Source organism: Triplophysa dalaica, chromosome 3 (genome assembly GCF_015846415.1).
Source record: "Triplophysa dalaica isolate WHDGS20190420 chromosome 3, ASM1584641v1, whole genome shotgun sequence".
Classification (NCBI taxonomy): domain Eukaryota; kingdom Metazoa; phylum Chordata; class Actinopteri; order Cypriniformes; family Nemacheilidae; genus Triplophysa; species Triplophysa dalaica.
Genome location: NC_079544.1, coordinates 25,939,534 through 25,963,830, shown reverse-complemented (window position 1 = coordinate 25,963,830; position 24,297 = coordinate 25,939,534).

The window sequence follows — 24,297 nt, the reverse complement described above, 5'->3', positions numbered from 1 at the left end:
GGTTAGCGCGAACAGAGCGCTAAGCATTCTGGAAAATGTAGTTTTGAGGCAACATCATCTCCGAAAGGGGCGTAAGTAGTGTGCCCGTGTCATAGCATTGTGTAGATCAGAAAGTAAAAGCCGGTAAAACTAGTATTAGCAAAACACTAAATATGAATCAAACATCAGAGACAAATGTTTTTTTATATATGTTGTTGGGGAACGAACATAGAGACGCACAATATTTACTTTACGTTACACACACGAAACTACAATAACAAAGATGCATCAGTTTTTTATGTCATTCCTTTGGTCAGCGTACAGGCTATCGCTCAGTCTGCAGCAAGCTTATTATTCGACGCGTGTTTAAAAAGCTTAAGGGTGATACTATGTTTATATTTAATGTTAAATTTAAGTCATGTAACATTTTGTTTTATATATTCTAAAATATATACTTACATTTGCATTTATGCATTTGGCAGACGCTTATCCAAAGCGATTTACATTGCATGGTGGTATTATACATTTTGTTTCTGACTTTACTTAAATTACAAACTACATATATATATATATATATTATTAAGATAAAATACAACAATGTACCGCGGTATCTCCATAGGTTTTGCACGACCACATCTTTATAAAATAGATGGGATGCTTACGTATTCCACTGCAGTATTAAATAAAGCCACAAGAGGGCACAAGTGGTCTATTCTCGGAGCCAACGTCAACACATTCAAATTCTCCAAAGCGATATCAGTATATTTTTATTCGCATTAAATATGTTTTTTCGGGATTTGTAAGCAACCTTGATGTATCCCCATCCAAGAGTTTGGTATGACTAAATAGCTCAACAATATTCCACAGAGAACAGATAAAATCATCTTATCTATCGCTCTGTCTCATAAATAAATAATAAACAAACTTTAATGAATCCATTCCCATGTCGTTTATTTTAATCATTTGAGAGAAAACTCCTATAACCTCAATTCATTTAAATTATTTAAAAGCATGAAAGTCATTTTTTGACTCACATTTAAATTCATGCATTAGGCAGACTTTTATAATGTGTTTATTTCATTGCTATTTTTATCAGTGTTTTCTCTGCAAACTGAACTTACAACTGTGCATTGATAAAAGCATACCGGTTCATTCAATACCACTTAAGATACAGAAATCTTGCAATCAATTTTCCAAGAACATCCCAGCATCAGCTGAAAGGCAAGATCTGTTAGAGTTTAATCCCCTTCAGTTAGGTGCACTACAAAGAATAACAACATTTAGTCATGTCTCTTTAAAGAACCGACTGTCCCGTTAAACTTGTTTCAAAGCAGACTTTAGTTGTAAAGAATAATAGCTTTAAATCACATCAAACTGCCCTCTCAAGCTCACTTAAAGCAACTTTTAAAGGAAACGGTAAACAAGGCGAGAATTAATAGACCTTGTGTCTTGGGCCACATAACTCTAAGATGTATGTATAAAATAATAAAAAAATATTGCATATACTGTAAAATGTTAGTTTTTTTCTTATTTCATTTCTGTGTGCAGGCATTGACATCACAGCTCAAAATAGACCAGTAAAGAGGATCTTGTGATGACATAATTTTATCTCGAAGTAATCTCAATAATGAAATAACAGCTGAAAAATCGATTATTAATATTTTAGAGAATAACCTTGATTTCATGCTGAGTTGTGTATTGACAGTACAAATGTTCTTTCCTCTCTTGCAGTGCTTATTACCACGTTAACGTGCTGTTATATTCGCATTTTCGTTTCTGTGACTCCAGGTCTCGAATTGAGCAATGAATCAGCCTTTTGACAGAAGCTCTGCTGCGATTTGAAGGATGTCTTATTGCTCTTGAATGAGTCAGACGTGTTTACAGGCACTGTGCAATTCATATCTCAAAAATACCCCAGACAACCCTGACTAAACTCTCATTCCACTCTGTTTTCCTCATCTCCACTGTAAAAGAGTACTGAAATATCAAATGCTTTTTTCTGAGGTCATTCTTAAAGTCAAGATCTATCACCATCCTCAGGACCAACAGAACAAAAACAACCGGCAGCGAAACATCAAGTTTCTCATCAACAACTGAACACTTGCATCCGCATAATGTGCATTTTGCTCCACAATCCATGACAATTCAAACACATCGTAACTTAAATTAAGTAATAATTTGTGAACCTAAATAAATTGAAGAAAATTCAAATGTTTCGTTTGAAGACTTAATGCATTAATTTAATTCAAGTATCATGATACCAATCCTGTTTGCCACCTCGATTTCAATTCAGAAACTAAATGGGACTTTCTATATTCAATTCTCAATGACATCCAATCCTGATTTGTAGATGTGCCGCATTAATAATTCAACTGAAATGCGGTCGCAGGTGTGCACATATGGGCCAAAACTCAAATTTTACCTCTCGCGGTTACAGTTGGTTTCCTTCGGTCCTTTAATGCTCATTACTATTGCTTGTCTTACTAATCTGACTTCTCTCAAAGTCAAGTGTCGATTTGTGGTTGATGGGGTTACTTTGAACTCAAGGGCAACAGTGGAGGCAGTTGTCACAGCAACCGTGTTAAAACTAAACTACGTCTTTAAATGACATCTGTGCCATAAAACGCCGCCTTACACCTGTTCCCCCAGGCCATAATGCACCAACCAAGCTCAATCTTACATGAAATACGTCCGCAGTGGGAAAGAAAACGCATCCCACTGCAAGCTATTTACAAACCGTCGACAGCTGGCTTGGCTGAGAGCTGACTGAGGTTGTTCATCGTATAACATATGGCCATTCTCACTGATGAACTTGTTCAAAAAAAATTAAAAACAACGCAATATTTGAGCTATTAATACTGCCATTAAAGTGCACTCTGAGAATTAGTTTTTCGAAAACATTTCAGATTCTATGGAAGTGGCCATGTTTCATTTTCTTTTTTTAGCAGATTCTCTCTCTCCTCAATCCAAGGATGGAAGAGCCCATCTCCTGAGAACCTCCAGACAGAAATAGACCATTCCCCTTAACACACACTCTCTCTCTCTCCTGTGCCACTTTCGTCTGGTTAAAGGGGGTATTTGTTTTCCCATCGGACGGTCCTCTGTGGACGCCCACCCTCTCCTTCTCACACTCCTTTCATAATTGGATCTGGCTTAGCGGGTGGCCGGTCGGTGTGCATACAGTATGACTAATATAACACTCCTTGTGTTTGTCTTCCTCGCTGAGAAACCAGTCGTCCCAGTGCTGCACTCTAACTGGGAGGCATAGGACGGCGTGTGTTATTGATTGGATGCGAGAGGAGACATTCCCTCTGGAGATCCGATTCTAGATTTACACAGTCATTTACTCTTTCTTACCAGGGTAACAGACCGTAATTGGACACATTAAAGGATAGGCTGGACCCATAGTGGAGCTACATCCACTCATTTTCATCATGCAACGCATGCACTTTAATAAGTATGCTTTAGTTCAGTATACCATACTCTTTCAGTATTTACCTTTTTAGTATGCAGTGAAATACCGAGATTATCATGACATTTCCCAACATGTGCAATATACAAACAGAGAATTATGCAGTTTTATAACTGTATTCATTTTCAGTAAACTGTTTTACTAAAAAGCCAAATTGAGCCCATGGTTTCATAAAATTCTGAATTCAAGAAAATATCATTTTGATACAAAACTCGTGATCCCATGAAGGCAATGATTTGGCAAATTTACACGCTTTCTTAATTTTTTTGTTGCTCTAATTTTATCAGATTGGGTGCTGTAAGGCCTAATAATGTCAAAACTAAAAATTGCAATTCAACAAAATCCCTGAAATGCATATGAAACAAAATATGAATAATATGAAGAAATTAATGAATGATACCTCTTAGTATGCATCCTGTTGTGTGTTTTACCTTTCTAAGCTATTTGACTAGTTGAAGGATGATTCACACCAAAAATCCTATTTTATTATAAAGTTTGTGTATGCAATCATAAATGGATTTTGCCTTAAATCTGTGAACCAGACATAAAAGCTAAATTTACGATAGCTGTTTTGGCAGGAAACATAAAGGTTTATTTGAATCAGACTGCCGTTACATATCTGACGCACTAACATAGTTATTTCCAATGCCTTTTAATCTCAATAACATTTTCACACTTAAATCCACAGACACTCAAGCTTTGGATGAACTTTCAGAGTGTCTATCTCTCTGTTCTCAGCCCACAGTAGGTGTTGTTGCTAAATTGAGGTTATTTCTCCTCACACGTCTGTAATTCGCAGGGCACTGTAGATGTTCTTACACTTCTCAGTGAAGCGGTCAGCATGACGTGCGCATGTTCTGATTTCTGATCCTTTTGGACGACCATCTGAAACAGAGTTTTCTTTTAAACTTATCTGTTACGTGCATGATGATAGATATACAATTAAGACAGAATGCAAACTTTATCTTTCAGTTTTTTTTACTTTTTATACAAACTTAAAGGTCCAGTCAGTGGAGGATCTATGCAATGCAATACAATATACATAACTGTGTCTTCAGAGGTGCGTAATGAACTTACATTGTGAAGCATTATATCTTTGTTAACTCAGAATGAACTATTTCTATCTACATACACTGCGGGTCCCCTTGTATGAAACTCTCCATGTTGTTACTATACAGCAGCCCTAAACAGACAAACTGGGCGCACCGTAAATATGTTATCTCCTTAGCAAATGAGCAAAAACTTGATGACATCTTTGTCCTGTGTCCTTCGAAAAAGGAGGGGTGGATTGAGCCGCTGCTTCAATTCGCATCATCAACGCTAGATGCGAGAATTTCATATACTGGACCTTTAAAGCAATTTATTTCCTTTTTATTGTTATTTTTTATTCTTAAGTATGTGTGCTTTTAAATCATTTAGTTTCAAAATATCAATAATGCATCCTGTTTTATGTACAGTATGTTCTCAATTTTATATGAAGCACTTTGAATGACCTTGTATACAAAATATGTTACATAATTATACTTGTCTTCGCCAAACTTGCAAAACCATTGCAATGCTTGGTGTGTATTGGATGATCGCTAGGCAACATGGAAGTTTGGTGGTTACACAATGACCAAGGCTCTCATATTCTGGTCTGTAGATATGGCAGAGGTCTCCATAAACCTCTGTTAAGTAAAGGCTTTCTTGCCTTGTGTATTTACAAGAAAATGGTGAGTTTCAATATTACAGCACTCGGTTTGTGGTTATCTTTCACGTCCGTATAGCACGCAACCCTCAGGGTTAGGGGTTAAATATGAGCAATTATAATAATGATGACTGCTGTAGGATATACACTAGCTATTTTCTGAAGCCCGAGTCATAAGTTACAGTACATATGATCTTATGCCTTTTTTTATCAGCAGAAATATTAATATTCTTTAAATACACCACACATATTGTCTGATATAATCTCACAATTATTATAAAAAAAGAAATTTATTCAAATGCACTATACTTCATATGCTTTAAGTCTACTTCAGAAAACCATAGTGTACTCATTTACTACACATAAAGTGTACTTAAAAGTATACTTTTATAAACAAAAAAGTGGCAAATTAAGTCCCAAGTAGAATTAAAATGGTACACTTGCAAGTTACCTAGTAGTACTTACCATTTAAAAAATTCTGGGTTATTTTTAGCCTTTAGGGACAAACCCAACTGTTGGGTTACAGTATTTTACAGGAAAACCCTGCATATGTTTATTTACAATCCAACGATTGGGTTCATCTCATTTTTGGCCCATTGTTTGTTTGAAAATAGCCCAGTATTTTCTAGAGTGTACTACATAAAATAGCCTAAAATATACCTAAACTTTGCATAAACTTTAAATATGTATTTAAGATACATATTTAAAAAATACATTCAAGTAGTTTTAGTATAAAAATAAATATAATATTTAATAAAATAATTGATTATAGATTTGTTTATAGATTTATTTAGTTTTTTTTTTTTTTTTTTATTAACTTTTATTTTTAGATATAAAATCTTTATAAGGTTTTGTTATATGCTTTTGACATTGTATTATTTATTTTTTTGTAGCCATATTAGGTTAATTTATTTTAATTAATTTTTTTGTTTGATATTATAATTTTTGATGCCTTAATTAATTAATCAGCCACGGTCAGAAGCTAAAAGCAGATAATTTGTAACTCTGATCAAAGCAGTCTCTTTACTGTGACATGCTCGAAATCCAGACAGGAATTCTTCACTCAATTCATTCCTTTGGAGGAAGGAGCATAACTGAGTTGAAACTACTTTTTCCAGAACTTTAGATATAAAAGGTAAATTCGACATTAAACATTTTCATTTAAGATTTTTCAATAATTTAAGGGCAATATTTGATTTGATTTCAATAAGCAGAAAGGTGTAAACTCAAAAAAACGTGTTTGTAAGAGAGGTTAAAAGTTTACATGTTTAAATACTTGTAAATTATTTCCCATTACGATCATGAACTGGTCCACACGTGCAGGCACTCTGTATGCATCCACAGATGGATTTCTTTGTAATTAAGTTTATTTGGGATATCTGAACCTGTGGTTAAGTTCATTATGAGCTCTTCTGGTCTCCTGCATCTTTATACACATAATATAACCTGTTACAAAAGCTCTGGGGATGTTTATCCAGTCGTGTGTGAAAACTAATTAAGCAAAGACAGGGATTATTTCTTATGTCTCTGAATGACTGTGTGTGTGAGATAATGATGTGCTCATCAAAAGGAGGGAGTTTAATTTAAAGAAACAGTTCATCCAAAAATGAAAATTCATATCTTTAATGATTATTTATTCATGGCTCATATGACGGATACTCTTCATTTGATTTATGCGGGTGTCCAATGCATGTGACCAGGTTGAATATGCAGTGTGTGTGTGTATGTGCGTGTGTGTGTATGTATGTATGTGTCTCCACGGAGATAACAAACCAGAAATGTGTGTCTAACACTTATCAAAACATTATATTTACTTCTAGGAAATTGCTGAATCATTGTTTGCATCTGTTTGAGATCTGTGTCTCCCAGTGTCTGTCAGCTTTCCATCTTTCTCTCACTCTCTCACTCTTCACATCTAGGTATCTCACACAACACCTTCTATAGCTTTATAAATACGCCCCCAAGTCCCCGCCGGGCCCACCCAAGGCTTCAGAGGCTACCAAGTTTTCACTAGAATTTTATTGTTGGGAGGGCTCCCTCCGGCTCCCGAGGGGTCAGCACCATCCATGGGCCCTATTATCCAGGAAGCGGTTTCCCTCTGTCTCGATCCATGTTTCCCCCTTGGACTTCATCACTCACGCTCCTCAACGCTCCAACACTTGTTTCTAGTCTGCAATCACCCTCGCGTGCCAGCGATCACCCTATCACTGGTACTCTATTTATACTCACCCTGTTTTCTTGCTCTTTGTCGAGTCTAAAATGTAATGTGTTAGTAAATGTTTTACTCTCCTGATTCCCTTTGTGATTATTAAAGTGTTCTTTGTTTTTGGAAAACCTTCATCTGTGTTCCTGGGTACATTCCATTACAGAGAACCTCAGTAATATTAAATGATCACCTTTCAGAAAAGATGGAGATCAAAGCTAACAAAATACACATTTACATTAGGCACACACCAATAACACACACACACATCACACTACAATTACCTACGTCTAAAAATCACATCCACATCCTTTTTACAATTTCCATTACATATTGACTATAAGCAAAACAACTGAAGTCATATACCTGTAAAATCAAGAAAAAGGAGAAAAACCAGAAGACAGACACACCCACATACAAACGCTCCACACACACAATATGCACACATAGAGAGAACCACAGGTCTAATATTAAACAGACTATACATTTCTATATGCAATATTAATTATGTAAAACTTTTGAATTCTAAAGCAGCACCCCCAGCCAGGCAAATAGTGCAAAACAGTATGCAAAAGGTTGACGAGGAACCTAAAACTCCAATCGAGAAAAAAAAATCAGGAGAAACCAGGCCCAACCAGGGGATTCCAGTTCCCCTCTGGCAAAAGCTGCTGCCTCTGCACAAGCTCGACAGTGCTTGCACGACAAGGCTAAACAAACTTACTAATAAAGTAAATTATAGTTTTAAGATTACCATTAATAATCTAATAGCTTTTTAAATTTTGTAGTGAAATCGTGTCAGGTCGGCGCGTCCTTTATCCAGCTCTATCATCTCAGCTCTTGTCAGGTCACCACTTCCCATTCTCCGCACTGCAATCAGGTCTGGGCATGAACTGCATCCTGCGGTAACCTTGGAACAAAAAGACAAGACTGGCTGAGAGTAGAGTACTGTTCTGCACTCTTTGATGCAACAAGTACATCATTTGTTGTTAGGAGTGTTCCTAGTTCCGGTTGATCTAAATAATGCAGCCTAAACCCTCTGAGGATTAATATTATAGAAGTGTAGTGTATGCAAGATTAAAAAGATGCGTCTTTAGTCTAGATTTAATCTGACAGAGTGTGTCTGCCTTCCGGACAGTGCAGGGAAGACAATTCCAAAGTTTAGGCGCTAGACAGGAAAAGGATCTACCACCTGCACTTGATTGTGAAATTCTAGGAAATACCAACTGACAGGATGCCTGAGACCGTAATGCATGTGAAGGACTGTAATACAATAGAAGTTTGCTCAAGTACTGCGGAGCTTAACCATCTAGGGCTTTATAGGTAATAAGCAAGATCTTAAACTTAATGCGATGCTTTATAGGTAACCAGTGCAAGGTTGACAGATATATGCTCATATGCTCATACTTTTTTGTACGTGTAAGAACTCGAGCTGCTGCGTTTTGGACCATTTGCAGTCTTTGTAATAAGCCTGCAGGGCAACCACCTAACAGTGCATTACAGTAATCTAGTCTTGATGTCAAGAATGCGTGAATTAACTCTGCATCTGACAGTGACAGACTATGACGTAGTTCAGATATGTTCTTTAGATGGAAATACTAAATTTTACAGGTGTTGGCGAGATGGCCCTCAAATGACAGATTACTATCGAATAGAATGCCAAGATTCTTAGCTGACGACGGGGGTTGTATGGAGCATCCGTCAATAGTTAAGCAGTATTCTTGGTTGTTACGTACAGTGGTTTTCAGTCCAATAAGTAACACTTCTGTTTTGTCCGATCAATGGAAATAAAAAATAACACCAAAAATTGCAGTATTTTCTATTGGCTGGAAGCAACGCCACTCTTCACTCACATAGCGGCTTTAGTTTGTAACAGAAGCACCATGCTACGGTGAAATATACTGTAAAAAGTAATTCTAAGCTCTTTGCACGTTTGCTTTGAGTTTATTATAAACAGAATGTAAAAGCAATTGGGCAGTAAATTCAGATTTATTTATTATAACGGGAGTTTTTGAAGTCATATTTTGTGCCTTTAACAAACAGCTATTAGTTGCACTAGGCTATATTTTTACCTAACCATCAGTAATGACTGATAGCTCCATCTTCTGAAGCTCCCGCTCCAGAAATAAATCCGACTCCCTCCATCTCAAACACCCCAATTCATGCTGCAGGTGGTAGCGAAATACTTTGCAAAATAGTTGATGATCACGGATCTTACAAACAAACAGCAAAAATGATGTAGGCAGTCGTGGCCTAATGGTTAGAGAGTCAGACTCATGACCAGAAAGTTACCGGTTCGATTCTCAGGGCCAGTGGGTAATGACTGAGGTGCCTTAAGCAAGGCACCTTCCCCCTACTTGCTCCCTGGGCTCACTGCAGCAGTGATAGCTGCCCACTGCTCCGGATGTATGTGTTTTCACCACTTGCTGTGCGTGTGTTCACTACTCTCTGGATGGGTTAAAAGCAGAGGTCAAATTTTGGGTATGGTCACCTTCACTTTCCTTCACTTAAAGTTCATTGTGCAGTGTAATTAGATTCATTCATTAAAACGAGAGTTTTTTGGCGAAATTAAACATTAAAATTAAACAGTTCATTTTCTGCAAAAAAAAAAAAAAATTATGAAATTTGGGAGAAATGTTGTTAAAAAATTCACAGATAATATACAAAATTGATAATTTTACCAAAACACATTATTATCAGAAAAAAAACCTTCAAAAAATGTTCTCTTCATTTGTCTTGCAGCTATATACTGTGTGTGGTAAATGCCCACCCAGGATATCTGCTCACCCTTTTGCACCTGGCAGGAACCGGGCCTGGAATACATTATGGCGGATTATCCCTACACAATGACAGAGGAAAAAACTGAGAGCCACGTTGATAAGTTACCGACTCAGTGGACACAAACTCATTAAAGTGCCGGGCAGACACAGACAAACATGGCTGCCACAGGACCAGAGACTGTGTCCACACTGTCATCTCAACAAAATTGAGATGGAGCTCCACTTCCTTACAGAATGCACAAAATACACGGATATACGGACAATGATTTATGGAAAAATCAAGTCCAAACACCAGTCGTTTGAAAGACTGTCAAACGATGAGATACTGACGTATCTGTTCGGAGAACACAAGGACTGCAGGTGTTAGCTGCACAATATATGTCTGTCAGAACAACAGAGAAAACAATGAATCAGCACTGACCTGAGGCCCGTTTCAGAAACGAGGTTTAGTTTATCTCTTAGCATATTAACCCTGAAATGAGGGAAACTCTTGGTTTTCCGTTTCATAATGCGAGGCATGTCAAACCCGAGAAAGGCGTTTTCTAAAAGAGAGGTAATTTACAGAATACTCAGAGGCATTAACCATAGTAACTTACTCTGTGAACCTAACCTGGTAGGGAGCAGGTTTTCTTTGGTAAACCCAGATTTTCTTTTTCATCTCCATCCTCAATTTAAAGCGCAGGTGGTGTAACTAATTCATTCAGTCATTTGATAGTAATTCATTGCATTTATGCATTTGGCAGATGCTTTCATCCAATGCGAATTACATTTCATTATCCTATACATTTATACATAGATATGTGCAATCCCCTGGGATCGAACCCAATCCCTGCGTGTTAACACAATGCTTTTATCACCAAGCTACAGGAAAGCTTTGCATTGCAAACATTTTGATCACACAGAGACCATCTCAGTGACTTTAATGTGCTTTTATAGAAGATCCTGTATGTGAAGAGGCTGCATTAATTCAAGGGGATGTACTTTGATTTCAGGAGAAGAATTTAGGACCCAAGTGGAATTTTGCATATTTATTAACACTGTATGTTATTAAAACCATTTTTCTTTACAGTGAAGTAGATATATCAAAATACATCGTCCATCCTTACATCAAAAACATCAGCCATCGTGGCCGTGTATTGAATTAGAGCAGATTCTTTCCTTTACATTTGAGGAGATTTGATTGATAAAGTGTATAAATAAAGTGCACGAATAAAGAAATTAATAAGGAGAGACATAAATGCAGAAATGAAACGATAAAGATAATAAACAATTAATTTAGACGTGCAGCCATTCCTACCCAAATCTTCTCAAACCGCTGATTTAAGACAACTGACAACGAGTGTCCTATATACCATGACGTCTCACACTCATCACTAGAGCACATACATTTTTTTTATTGTTTCTATTTTATTTCATTTAGTAATTCATTTACTGTTTAATTTGTTTGTTTATTGGTACATTTATCTATTTATTCATTTAAACTTTAGTCATTTTCAACACATTAGTAAACCCACTGTATGCAGATTGGAAAGTGTGCATCGCTTTCAAGCGTTTCCTGCCGCCATGTTGCTGGTGCTGTTGCCATGGTGAATCGGACTATTGGAGCTCCATTGATGATGGCTTGTCGTGGTTATGGTGCAAGTGCTAAACTCAAGGTAAGTCTACCCAGAGTTGATTGAACTAACTCAAATCAGCTGTTCTGAAACCGAAGTCAAAGTTTTTCATCTCGGTGTAAATCACCTCAGAGTTCACATTTTAACTCGGTGTTGGTTGAACCTCCTTATTGAGACAGGCCATGTTTCCAATATATAACATTATATTACTGTATATTACTTTTTTCTTTTATACTGCTTCTTAAATGTATATTTCCATCCGTAAATCTTTGTTTAAACTATACTTTTTTTTCTGTTTTTATATATTTTCATTTATTTTAAACTCTTTATTATATTCTATTATATTTGATTACTATTATTATCTTTGTTTGTTTACAAACTTGAACTATTTGTACGCAGCCCAGCTGCTAATGCTTTGGCCTTTTTGTCATGCCAATAAAGCACACTTAAATTGAAAATTAGATTGAAATTGAGAGAGAGAGGGGGGAGAGAGAGATTATCTAGCAGTAGAGGGCAGTACTTGAGTGTCACTTTTGAAGCATTTCAAGCAGAACCATCCTGCTGCACGTGCAGTCCATTAAAAACACATAAACCAGCAGAAATTGGTTTGTGAAGGTTTTTTACATTCCGTGCCTCCGAAATCGCCCACTTCGCTTCTACATGTGAAAATCATGAATAGTCATGAATAGTATGTCCAGACCTCAGTAGGCTAGATAGAATACCCGTGTGGTCTACTGCTTCCGCCGAGATTTTTGAATGTGCATTAGATGGACACTTCTCTCCGCCCTCAACTCCAGTCCTCAGGCCCCACCTGACAGAATATTTTAGACGTCTCCCTATTGAACACCTGAACATGTTAATGAGATAATGAAGTGATGATTGATCAATAATGATCAACATGTGATGTTAATCGCTGAAGAAAACATCATAAGTAAGTTCAAAAACCATAATAATGTTTCCTTTAGTGGGGCTCTTACCCTTGATTTAATTTTTATATCAGCTTTTATAGTGTGTTTCTGAACAGCCATACAAAAGACAAAATTGTTGGAATGAAACCTTCTTAAATTGTTATAAGACAGATCCAAATAAGGGAGATTTAAGTCTGACAAATATCGTGACACACCAAAAATCAACCAACATTTGCACAGCTATTACCAACACCAGGACAAAATAATTTTGTCTTTGTCAGGCTCTTATAAATATGCTTCAGAAACAAACTATTTCAGCTAGCAACAAAATGTAACATAATAAATCAAGGGTAAGAGCCAGACTTAATGAAAGCTCAACACTATTATGGTTTTTATTCTAGTGATTGTGTTTGTTAACATCACCTGTTCATCATTATTGACTCAATCATCACTTCATTATCTAATTAACTTGTTCAGGTGTTCAATAGGGAGACATCCAAAGTATTCTGTCAGGGGGGGCCTGAGGACTGGAGTTGAGAACCACCATGATGCAACTGGAGCTGAACAATTGACACTGTTGGACATCGGACACAGAGGAACTGTTTTAACAGTCGATAGATAGGTACTTCATATCAGTGAGTACTGTAATAGTATGCGATTTCTGATGCAGCGATAGTTTCTTAAACCTTTAGTTCACCTAATGCAGGTGTGTGGTGAGCGCACTGGCGGCGTTGTACTGTGGCTGGCGTCTCATCATCCAAGTGGATGCTGCACACTGGTTGTTGAGGAGAGACCCCCCTCATGTGATTGTAAAGCGCTTTGGGTACACAATAAAGCGAAATAAATGCCTCTTTCATTCATTCAAAAAGTTCAGCCGGGCAAATTCACAAGTGGAGGACTTCCCTACTCGTTCTCGTACATGAGGGTAGTGGGTCAGACACAGGCCAGGTGTTTTCACACACACACACATCTGTGTCACCGTATTTTCCCTGGGATTGATTCTGAGGGTTGTGACTCCTGTGTTTTACAGCACGAGCAGGAACACCTCTCTGATCTGAAGAACTCGCTTTCCTTCCTGGGAAACTCATAGGCCACGACACAAATCATCAGTCACATGTGGACGGTGCCAGCTGTTTAGAGGACACGCCAGTATACAAAGTCACAAAACCATGAAACCATATGTCTTTAGAGTGGCTGAAATGTGTCTTTAGCCAGTTTTAAATGTTGATATATTGAGTTCTTATTCAAATATGTGTGTTAACATCTATGAGTTCAAAGGAAACTTATATTTGGAAAAAAAAAAGTTAAGACACAATAATAAGACTTACAATAAAGAATAATGAGAAGCATTGCAATGTATTCATTATATAAACTAGAAACAATTGAATCCCATTAAAACATTCCATTCCATTCCATTCCATTTTCTACCGCTTATCCGAACTACCTCGGGTCACGGGGAGCCTGCGCCTATCTCAGGAGTCTTTGGGCATCAGGGCAGGATACACCCTGGATGGAGTGCCAAACCATCGCAGGGCACACACACTCACTCACTCACTCACTCACTCACTCACACTACGGACAATTTTTTCCAGAGATGCCAATCAACCTACCATGCATGTCTTTGGACCAGGGGAGGAAACCGGAGTACCCGGAGTAAACCCCCGAGGCACGGGGAGAACATGAAAACTCCACACACACACAAGTCGGAAGTGGAGGTGTGAGGCGAACGTGCTAACCACTAAGCCACCGTGCCCCCACCCATTAAAACATCAATTTTTGTAAATTATTTTATTTTCCTCCGAAATCCTGGAACCAACAACTCAGTTTTACATTTGAATTGATAAACCCACTTTCAGAAATGTACAAACAAACAGACCATTTTGAAACACTTCTTGTAGCATCAGCATTAAGTTCAATCGGTTGGAAAAAGAAAGGCTTGATTTTTTACAGTAGTTTTCATTCTACAAACACTGAACATTTATTTTGGTAGGTCAGGAGTAATTAGAACTCATTCGATGACTAAAACTTTTGGCCTTTATTTCTCTCTTTTTGGCCGATATCATGTGATTTGTGATGTATATTAAGCAAAGTCAACGCACAAATGACATATTTGATTCTGGTGTTGTTTTTTATTATGTACACTCTAGTGAATGTGATATTCAGCTGACACCAAACACACTCAACGCCTATAAACGTATGTTCAAAAATATCAAAATCTTATCTAACGATGTGGCAACAGTTGCTAAGGAAACCTTAATTCACCTGCTGGGACAGGTAATTATGTATTAGACAGAATGACTTCTGTTTCTCTTTGTCTGAATCACATTTAGCAAAACTGACTGTATATACACACAAACACACATTTGCTTACATATTTCTCACTCTCTCAGCTAAAGCTCATATATACAGAAGGCCATCTGCCACAATGCATATTGCCGACGGTTATTCACTGAGAATGCGGATTGCTTTCAGTGTCACGTTTGTAATTCTTCATCAGCTGATGGTTTTATGTTTAATTTGAATGGATGTCACACTTTATCTGATAGAGGCTGCTGTCGCATAGCCGGCATCATCCATTTAACATGGCTGACCGATCGCAAACAAAGCAAGTCTCATTCTACAACGACAAGGTCAAGCCATGTGTGTGTGTTTGTGTGAGAGAGAGAGAGCCAGCAATAACAGTGTAATCAAAACACAGACTTATGATTCAGCCATAGAGGCACTGATGTATTACTGACGTCAAAGGTGAAGTAACATACTTCATTCCTCCACAGAGAGCAGAATGCTAAAAACAGCAAACGACAACGCTGCACTTTGGGTTTAAAATGAAACAATCTGTTCCAGCAGTAGCGCAAACATCACGGCAACTATTTCTGTCTCTCATTTAGGACCGTAACCAATTTTAGTTTCTTGAACAATAAAAGACAAGAGGGGGAGCATGACGCTGGACACCGCAAGTTTTTGGGTTCGATCTCAACAAAGCGGATTACTTGAAAATCTGAAAATCACCCTCAAACATTCCACAAAATAACAGTCTTTGTAACTTTGTAAACTAACAGTATATTAAAGGCCATCTACGAGGTTATTAAAGGTACCACTTTTAATAACGTATTTTTATAGTCTGTAGAAATGTTCCACTACAAAGAGCTTTTTGTGAAACAGAGATGTTCCTTACCATACAGCCAAATAACATTTTGAAAACTTTATTAACTTGTTAATTTATTTTTTATATAGTTTTTCATTGTATTTCATTTATTTCATTTTTTGTGTTTTCAAAAAAACATTTTTAAAGGGTCAAGGTCAAGGTCAAGGTCAAGGTTTATTTATATAGCACCTTAAAACAACACGGGTGTTAACCAAAGTTAACCAAAGAACCAAAGTTCGTTACAAGGAAAAGCAAAAGACACATCATAAAACAGATCACAACAAGTATTGTTATCTTATAACTTGAAAGAATTGTAAAAACAAGAAATCATAATAATACGCTAAAGCTGCTACATCACAAAATCCTACCCCTGGCATCAAGAATATACATAAATATACATACCTGAAAAAAACTATCAAAATTATTTAATTTTATTTATACATTACTTTATATACTGTCAATATGTATATATTTTATAAATATATAAAAAGGTTCAACAAGACACATTTTAAAGGTTAAGCACATCCTTTCATTGATACTTTCATTGAAGAATGACAAACGGTTTCCATTTAGTGTCATGAATCCCTCTGGATGTCTAGAACAATTGAAAACCACGTCGAGGCTCATAATGACATCACACAATGAACAGCAGCTCCCCCGAGCCGGAACAAAGCAGCACCATAAATAGACGTCCACAGGGTGCAGCGTTTGTAGTGTGCACCACAGCGGACACTAAAGTGATATGGGGATCTCTGTCATAGTGCAGCATGAGTCAGCTCTATGTAAATGTTATGAAACCAGTGGACGGAAAATGTCATGTTTATCAAAACAAATGGCACAGAGAGACACACAACTGTAAACAGCCCGTGTGCCAGCACAGCACAACACAGCCTTCAACTGCCCTGCACGATGATAAAATCCTTCAGGCTTACATTGAAGGGGGTCACAAGCCATATCAACCACCTAGGACACCTTAGCTACTGTTTAGCAATGTGCTTAAACTCTTACAACACTCTAGCAACAGAATTTAGAAATGCTGACTGTAAAAACTTTAGTAACACGACACAATAAAAAATCAGCAACTTCATAGGAAGGACCAGCAGGTAACCTTTGATTTAGATTCTGTTAATCCACTGGACATACTGACATAAAACCGTTATTTTCCTGTTGTTTTGTTCTGTGAAGGACGGAGATGTTCAGAATGCTAATGCAAAAGACACTATACCTGCCAATGAATTACTTTAGAGCTTTGTTTTTTCTCCAGACCAGATGTTAAGCTCACCTGAGAGAACAGGAAATAGATTTGAAATAAACATGAGTTATGCCATTTGAATGGTAACAAGCTTCTTCTTATTATTCAAACACACGTCAACATGAATCACATGTCAACAACTAAGAATTTTATTCACTTTACATATAAACAAACATAGACATTTTAAAATGAAAACTCTGTCATCATTTATTCACCCTCAGATGGTTCCAAACCTGTGTAATAGCCTTAGTTCTGAAAAACACAAAGGAAGATATTTGGAAGAATGTCAGCAACCAAAAAGATCCTCCAAATATTATCCTTTGTGTTCAGTAGAACAAAGAAATGTATACAGATTTGGAACAACCTGAGGGTGAGTGACCGATGACATAAATGAACTATACCTTTAATAAGCATACTTAATATACGTCATTATACTTTTAAGTATATCTCCATTAAATGATTGAGTACAAGTACAAACCAAATACACTCTTCTGTTAGTATATCAAGTATACTTAAATTTAATCTGATATACGTAATTGAATGTGCAAGTAGTTGTAGCTTAAAAAACCTTTTTGGTACGGATCGACAATCTTTCGCAGAATTACGAAGAGTTTTGGATTCTAGCTCATTTCTAGGATGAATCTTCTCTCAGTGGGATTGTGGAAATGAATGAATCAGCTGCGTTCATGAGATCCAACACCACAGCAAAAGAACAATAGCACAGAGAGATGAACACTGAAGCAGACCGTATCTAAAGGCCTGTGTTTGTATTATGTTCTCGTCCGGCTTTCTGAAGCTCGGCTTTCAGCTTCCACTTCTGGTTGTTCTCTGGGGAATGATGAGCACAGAGCTCACAGGCGATGGGTTATTCTGGTCAGCTTCTCTGGTGGTCAGAAAATGATGTGAGGATGCTCATCCAAAAATAATCAGATGCTGTTTGTTGATACATGTTGGCAGAGGAAAATAAAAATACAAGAATGAATGCAATGAATGCAAATGCTGGAAGCTTTCTCCTATTATTATTTAAAGGAGTCATCGGATGAAATTCCAAATTTTCTGTATTTTAATGCTATAAACGGGTCCCCGGCGCATCTAGCAACCCAGAAAATGTGAAAAACAAGATCCCATTAAGTTTGATTTGATTAGCCTTTTTAGGCAAGCATACACGCACAACATGTGCGGATAAGGATGCACTGTTTGCTGTGAATGATTTGAGACGTTTAAAACGAAACAAACTGCAGAGGAGTTCAGCAAACATAATTTAGCTAAACCATTGACATGGCAGTACTACACGTGTGTGTTGACACGTCGGACGGAAGGGGGGTGGTGCGCGCTGTTACTCATTATCATTTAAAGAGACATGCACCAAAACGGGTTGCTGTGAGCAAACCTGTTTTTGACAAGGCAAAAAAAAAATATTTACACAGCTATTAATATGTTAAAAATGTTCCAGACATTTTATGAAGACCCTAATAAAGCATATCAACTTGTTGAAAGTGCTCATACAATGAGTCCATTAATGACCTGATGGATTGTTTCACATTTTGAAACACTATTAATTCAAAAAAGAAACTTATAACTTGATTCAATAGCATGAACACCAGACTCTTAAAAAACTGAAGAACCTTTCTGTTTTGCAAAAGGTAAAAAGTAAGAAACAGATCTGTAAAGAGCCTTGGCCTAGCTTTCCTGTGGTTCAGTGGTTAGAGTGCGTCACTAGGAATGCCAAGGTTATGGGTTCGATCCCGGGGGATTGCACATAGTCAAAAACACAAAATGTAACATCTTAGACTACTTAAAGAGCTCTATCAAATCTCCTGAGCTATGAAAGAGCCACCTCTGAGCATGTTTTCCTCCGGAAGCCAATCAGATCGTCGCTGGTTAATTCTGTTGAATATTCATCAGATGATCTAGTCTGCATGCGGAGACTAGAGGGAGGGCGGATCTGTCTCGGGTAAACAGAGCCAATGTCGGGAACACAAAGCTTGATTCAGCAAAATAAATTAGATGTATCCAGGGCCAAAACCCTGTCCCAAACCTCATTAACTCGAGACAGAGAAAAAACAAGGAGCTTAGCTGTGAATATGAAATGCAATATCGCATTGCAGTGAATATACATCAAGCTGCAATTTGAATATCAAATTTTCGAAGCGCCACGTATTGGGACCAATGTATGCAAATGGTATTCTGGAGGGAGTGATTAGTATGGAAAAGACGTCACTGTGAGACGATTTGTGAGGGCGACATCCTCATCAGCATTACTGTTGCTGACTGTTAAGGGAGGATCATCAAGTACCTGTTTGCTTGGTCTTAATAGTCGTTTTTAGTAGAGCTGCACGATTCTGGATAAATTGAGAATCACAATTCTTTTGTTTCAAATAGAGATTGTGGTTCTCTTACAATTCTGAATGTTGATACATCATTTACTAGAGGTTCGGACAATAAAAAAAAAACTTTATTTAGGTAAGGTAAATTAAGGATATATTTCATGGTTAAACTATAGTTAATATGGTAAGATTATTTTCCAACAAATACCATAGTTAAACTATAGTGGCTTATGTTTTTTAAGTTTTACTTCAAATGCAAAAGTTAAACTTCCTAAAAAGTATAAATACATTGAAGTAACTTGTATGTGAAATATTTCTACAGTAACACGAATTCATAAAGTGACACTTGCAATCAAAGGTCCTTGGAAAGATCAATTTGCCTGACATGTACAGATTGCTTGAAGATTATTGATAAACATACCAACACAGTATTCTCACCAATAAACAGATTGAAATAACCTGAAAACATAAAATGTTGGGCAGTTTGTTGAAAAGCTCTTTTAGTGCAGCTTATGTATTATGCATCAGTGACAAGCGCCACACGCTCTCTAGACGAGTTTGGACGTTAGGCTGCTCATCTGTAAACGTCACATAAAAAAGACTAAATCACAAGATCTCTTTTAATCTATTTTCTATTTCTTTAGACATAATTCAGATTAAATGGAGAAATGGTTATTATTATAACCGTTATTGTGCCAGGGAAAGCACATTTAGATTTAAAATTCCTTTTACAAGAAAATCTCAAATCTGACAAATGTCTCCATTAGGGTTTGAGAAGAGATGTCAACCATGTCTCAAACTGAGCTCAGATCTCAAACATTTCTCATCAATTTACCCCAATCCACATTATTTGACCCCTACAATCTACGTTCAGTTTAACCCTCCACACTCCTAATGTGTTTCAACAAGTGTTTCATTTTTTCTAAAGCAAGTTTAGGAGAAATGACGAAGATGATATTTAAATAAAAAAACAACTGAAAACTCCATCACATCTGAGCTATACAAGAGAAAACATTTGAGACATAAAATTCTTCTTTGGATTATACATATATGATCACAGATGCGATTATAATGCTGGTAAAATAAGTCATCAGTGTATTTTGGAAAGGATACAATTTTCTTGCCACTAAAAATTCTGCAAAAGAAAAGGTTTCTGTGTAAGTTGCATCACACATAAAGATAAAAAATAAGCCTCCTTTTAAATTAAATGAGCATGAAAGGATAATTGCATAAGATACAGCATTACTGCTTGTTTCTACAAAACATATCTTTAAAGTTTCTTTTTTGTGTGTGTCTTTATTTTTTCACTTGCCAAATATCTAGTTTGTATTCCACAAACCTCATTAACTTTAGATTTTGCCTCCCGAGTACATTTATGTTGTGTAAAAGATGTTTGAATATTGAAACAAAACTAATATTCTAATGATGTGTTTTCAGACCAACACATAAATCAAACTGACTCTAAATGCCAAAAAATTCTGACAGACTCATCCAGAAATAAATTCTGTCTAGAGAAATCATTACTCACAGAAACATTAAATTGTAAGTGTAAGTGTAATCTATAAAATTAAAAATTGAGACGGTAAAAATTATACTACAGAAGATGTTCTGAGCAGCCTGTAGTAAATTCTTTATAATCATTTCATTGATGATTTGTCAGCAGTAATTTATCAATCGACATCCACGTGAAAAAAAACTGTTACTATAGATTACACTGTTGTATATTGGAAAAATTACTAAACTTTGTTCTGTAGTAAATAAAGATGGAAAGGTTCAAAATTACTTATTTTTTATTGTGTTTACTAAACACTAAAGTAAACCACAATTTTCTTCATGGGTTTCAACCAGTGTTGGGCAAGTTACTCCGAATAAGTAATAAATTACAACTTATTACATATTCAATAGTGTAATTAGATTACTGTTCAAATTACTCTCCCCAAATTATAAAATTCCCTATTACGTAACGTTCTATATTCTAACATCAACCTTTATTAGTTACATTAAGTGTTTCAAGGATAGACATGAAACAGCTCTTTTAATTCATTCCAATAAATAATATAAACTACATAAAGTAGTTTCTTATTAACTGACCAAAGTATTACAAATGTGAGAATTATACATTCAAGCATGCATTTTAAGGTCAGATTTTGTGTCAATGTCAATTCCACTATATTGCACACACATATATTATATAAGTAACTGTAATTAAATTACAGAAAAATTAAGAGTGATGCCACTGTATTACTTTTATTGTGATTACTTTAACTAATAACTTAGTAACTAGGCACACCCAACACTGGTTACAACCAAAAAAGCTTAAAGTTCATCAGGCAGCACAACGCAAATATTTTAATTTCGGTTTGATCTCACAGGAACTATTTTACGAGGCGGCTAATTTGGATGCAAGTTGAACAAAAGCATGCGATTATAAGATTTATAAGATTATAATACAAAAAATAGTCCCACCCACATATGAATAAATGTAAATGTAAAAGTACAGTAGTTGAAAACACCCAACTAAACAAACGAGTCAACACAATCTCACGTGAATTCATTGGGTGGCTAATTCTCTGCTTTAGCATAACTGAATAAGCCTGTCCATCAATGATGCTTAATCAGAGAATTAGCCACCCAATGAATTCAAGTGAGATTGTGTTGACTCGTTTGTTTAGTTTAGTTGGTTGTTTTTTACTATACTTGTACTTTTACATTTATTCATTTGGCAGACGCTTTTATCCAAAGCGAATAACAAGTAGGAAAGCACATGAACAGTTTGTCAACACGCTAAACAGTTCCGTTAGTTTACAAAGGCCATGCTACTAGGAGGATTAAAGCTTGAGTAAGCAAGGGAGAGAAAGAACAACAAGATTTATTTTTCATTTTTATTTTGGACACAAGACAGTTATTGGTTAGTGTTACGTCCGTGAGTTGTTCCGTGTGTTTTCTTTCATTCTTTCTTTGTTCTCTTTCTCACAGATGTTGTCATTGGCCCGTGATTGATCACCTGGTCCTCCAATCGACCATCACTCAACTATATTAAAGAACCATTTTGATTATCCACTGGAGTTGCGTTGTGAGAAGGTAATTTTTGTCTGTTGAAGCCATGTTGTTTAATTCACCTTTTGTTATTCGCATGTTTCTTCGGTGAATCCTGTCATGTACACATGTTAATCTTGTGTATACCTTGGAGAGAAGTGGATAGGAAAAAAATCTCTTGACATACATACAGTATGGAGCGGGTGCCATCAATTGTAAGTTTTCGTTTAGTCTTTTTGGATAGATAGCACAGTTTATTTAAGACGTCTCAGATGTTGAAGATCCTTTTGTTTCCTATTTTTTGTTTGGGTGTGGGTTAGGTAGTTTATTGGGACTTTGTGTTAATTAGACTTGTTTTGTTTATTCTTTGATTTAGGACCGCTCACGTCCCTTCTTTCCTTTTCCCCATCCATGTGAATCTTAAACATTTTAGTAAATAAACCACTTATATTTTTGGCACCATACCTTTTGCCTTATTCATCTGTCTGACACATAGGAAGGTATTTTGATAAAAAAAATTATGTCCCTAAACCCTAGATATATGGGACGCAGCAGTTAGTCAAATAAATGAGGATCAGGTATATTTTGAGCTGGTTTTTTTAAGTTGTGAAGGATTCGGGAACCACAGGGGATACGCATGAGTAAAGATTTTTGCAAGCGATTTGGTGCCTCGCTGTGATGGAAAAAACAGGCGTCGCTAGGGTGACCACCCGTCCCGCGTAGCGCGTGCGCGCACAGCGTTTGAAGCCCAGTTCATGCGTCCCGCAAATTGAGACCGTGTCACGCATAATCAATGCTTGCTCAAAAAAAGTTGGTCGCTCTATATCCTCGAGCCCCAGACAGCCAAACGAACATTACTTGACATTTCAGCACGCTACTGTTGCCACACCCACCCCTCAGTTGAACTGCTGACTAGGTTGTTCCGTTGTTGTTGTCATGACAGCGCGCGCACATGAACACACTGGGAAGGAACTTTTAGATGCGCGCTCCAATTTGAAAAATGGAGAAAGAGAGTCTCAGCCAGGGCCGATTCGGTTTTCAATATTAGGGGGGGCTATATATATAGAGAGAAAGCCACACTCTAATCACCACATATTGTATACGTTACTAAAATAAATAATTAAGAAAGAATATGCAGAAAAGCATAAATACAAGTTATTGTTATTCAAATGAATATCACATTAATCGGTCAATCTGCAACATTTATGTTTCAAAGTGACAACAACAGTCACAAGTCCATAAAATAAATATCACAATCAACTGCTGAATCATTATTTAGTAAAAATAACTTAATATGTTTCCCTGCCATTCATTCTGATTAGCACTAGCGCTGTCACTCTCTCTGCATGACTGCGTGTTCATCTATTACCTCCACAATATGTTTTCAATTAATGATAAAAATACTGAAGCGTCTGAAAAACGACATAGAGCTTCTGTACACTTTTATTTCCTGTGAACTCAGAACAATGAATAACACTGCCGCACCGGGCTGAACTACAGTAACTCTGCCCGTCCTCTTTACAGAGCTGTCAAAACTACCGTCGACCCTCTATAACAATAGCACATCATCATTAATGACACTTTCTGTGCGCTACAATATCATCTTGATCGTGGAAGTATCACGTTAACATGGGGTGGACGCACATAAAACTTTTAAACAGTGGATGGGAAAGGGTCTTGTATCGCTTCCACATCATATTAAGATGCATTTATAACAAAGAATGGCAAAAATGTAGATGTCATGTTAATGAACACACCTTGTAAAGTTACTCTGCTAATGACGTTAACTCCAATGTGCTGCTGTGTGAACTGAAGAATGCGCTAAATAACGCAGCCTAACGCCGTTTTCATAATAAGAGTTTTAAAGGGGGCTATAAAGCGATCTTGAATTCTTGTAC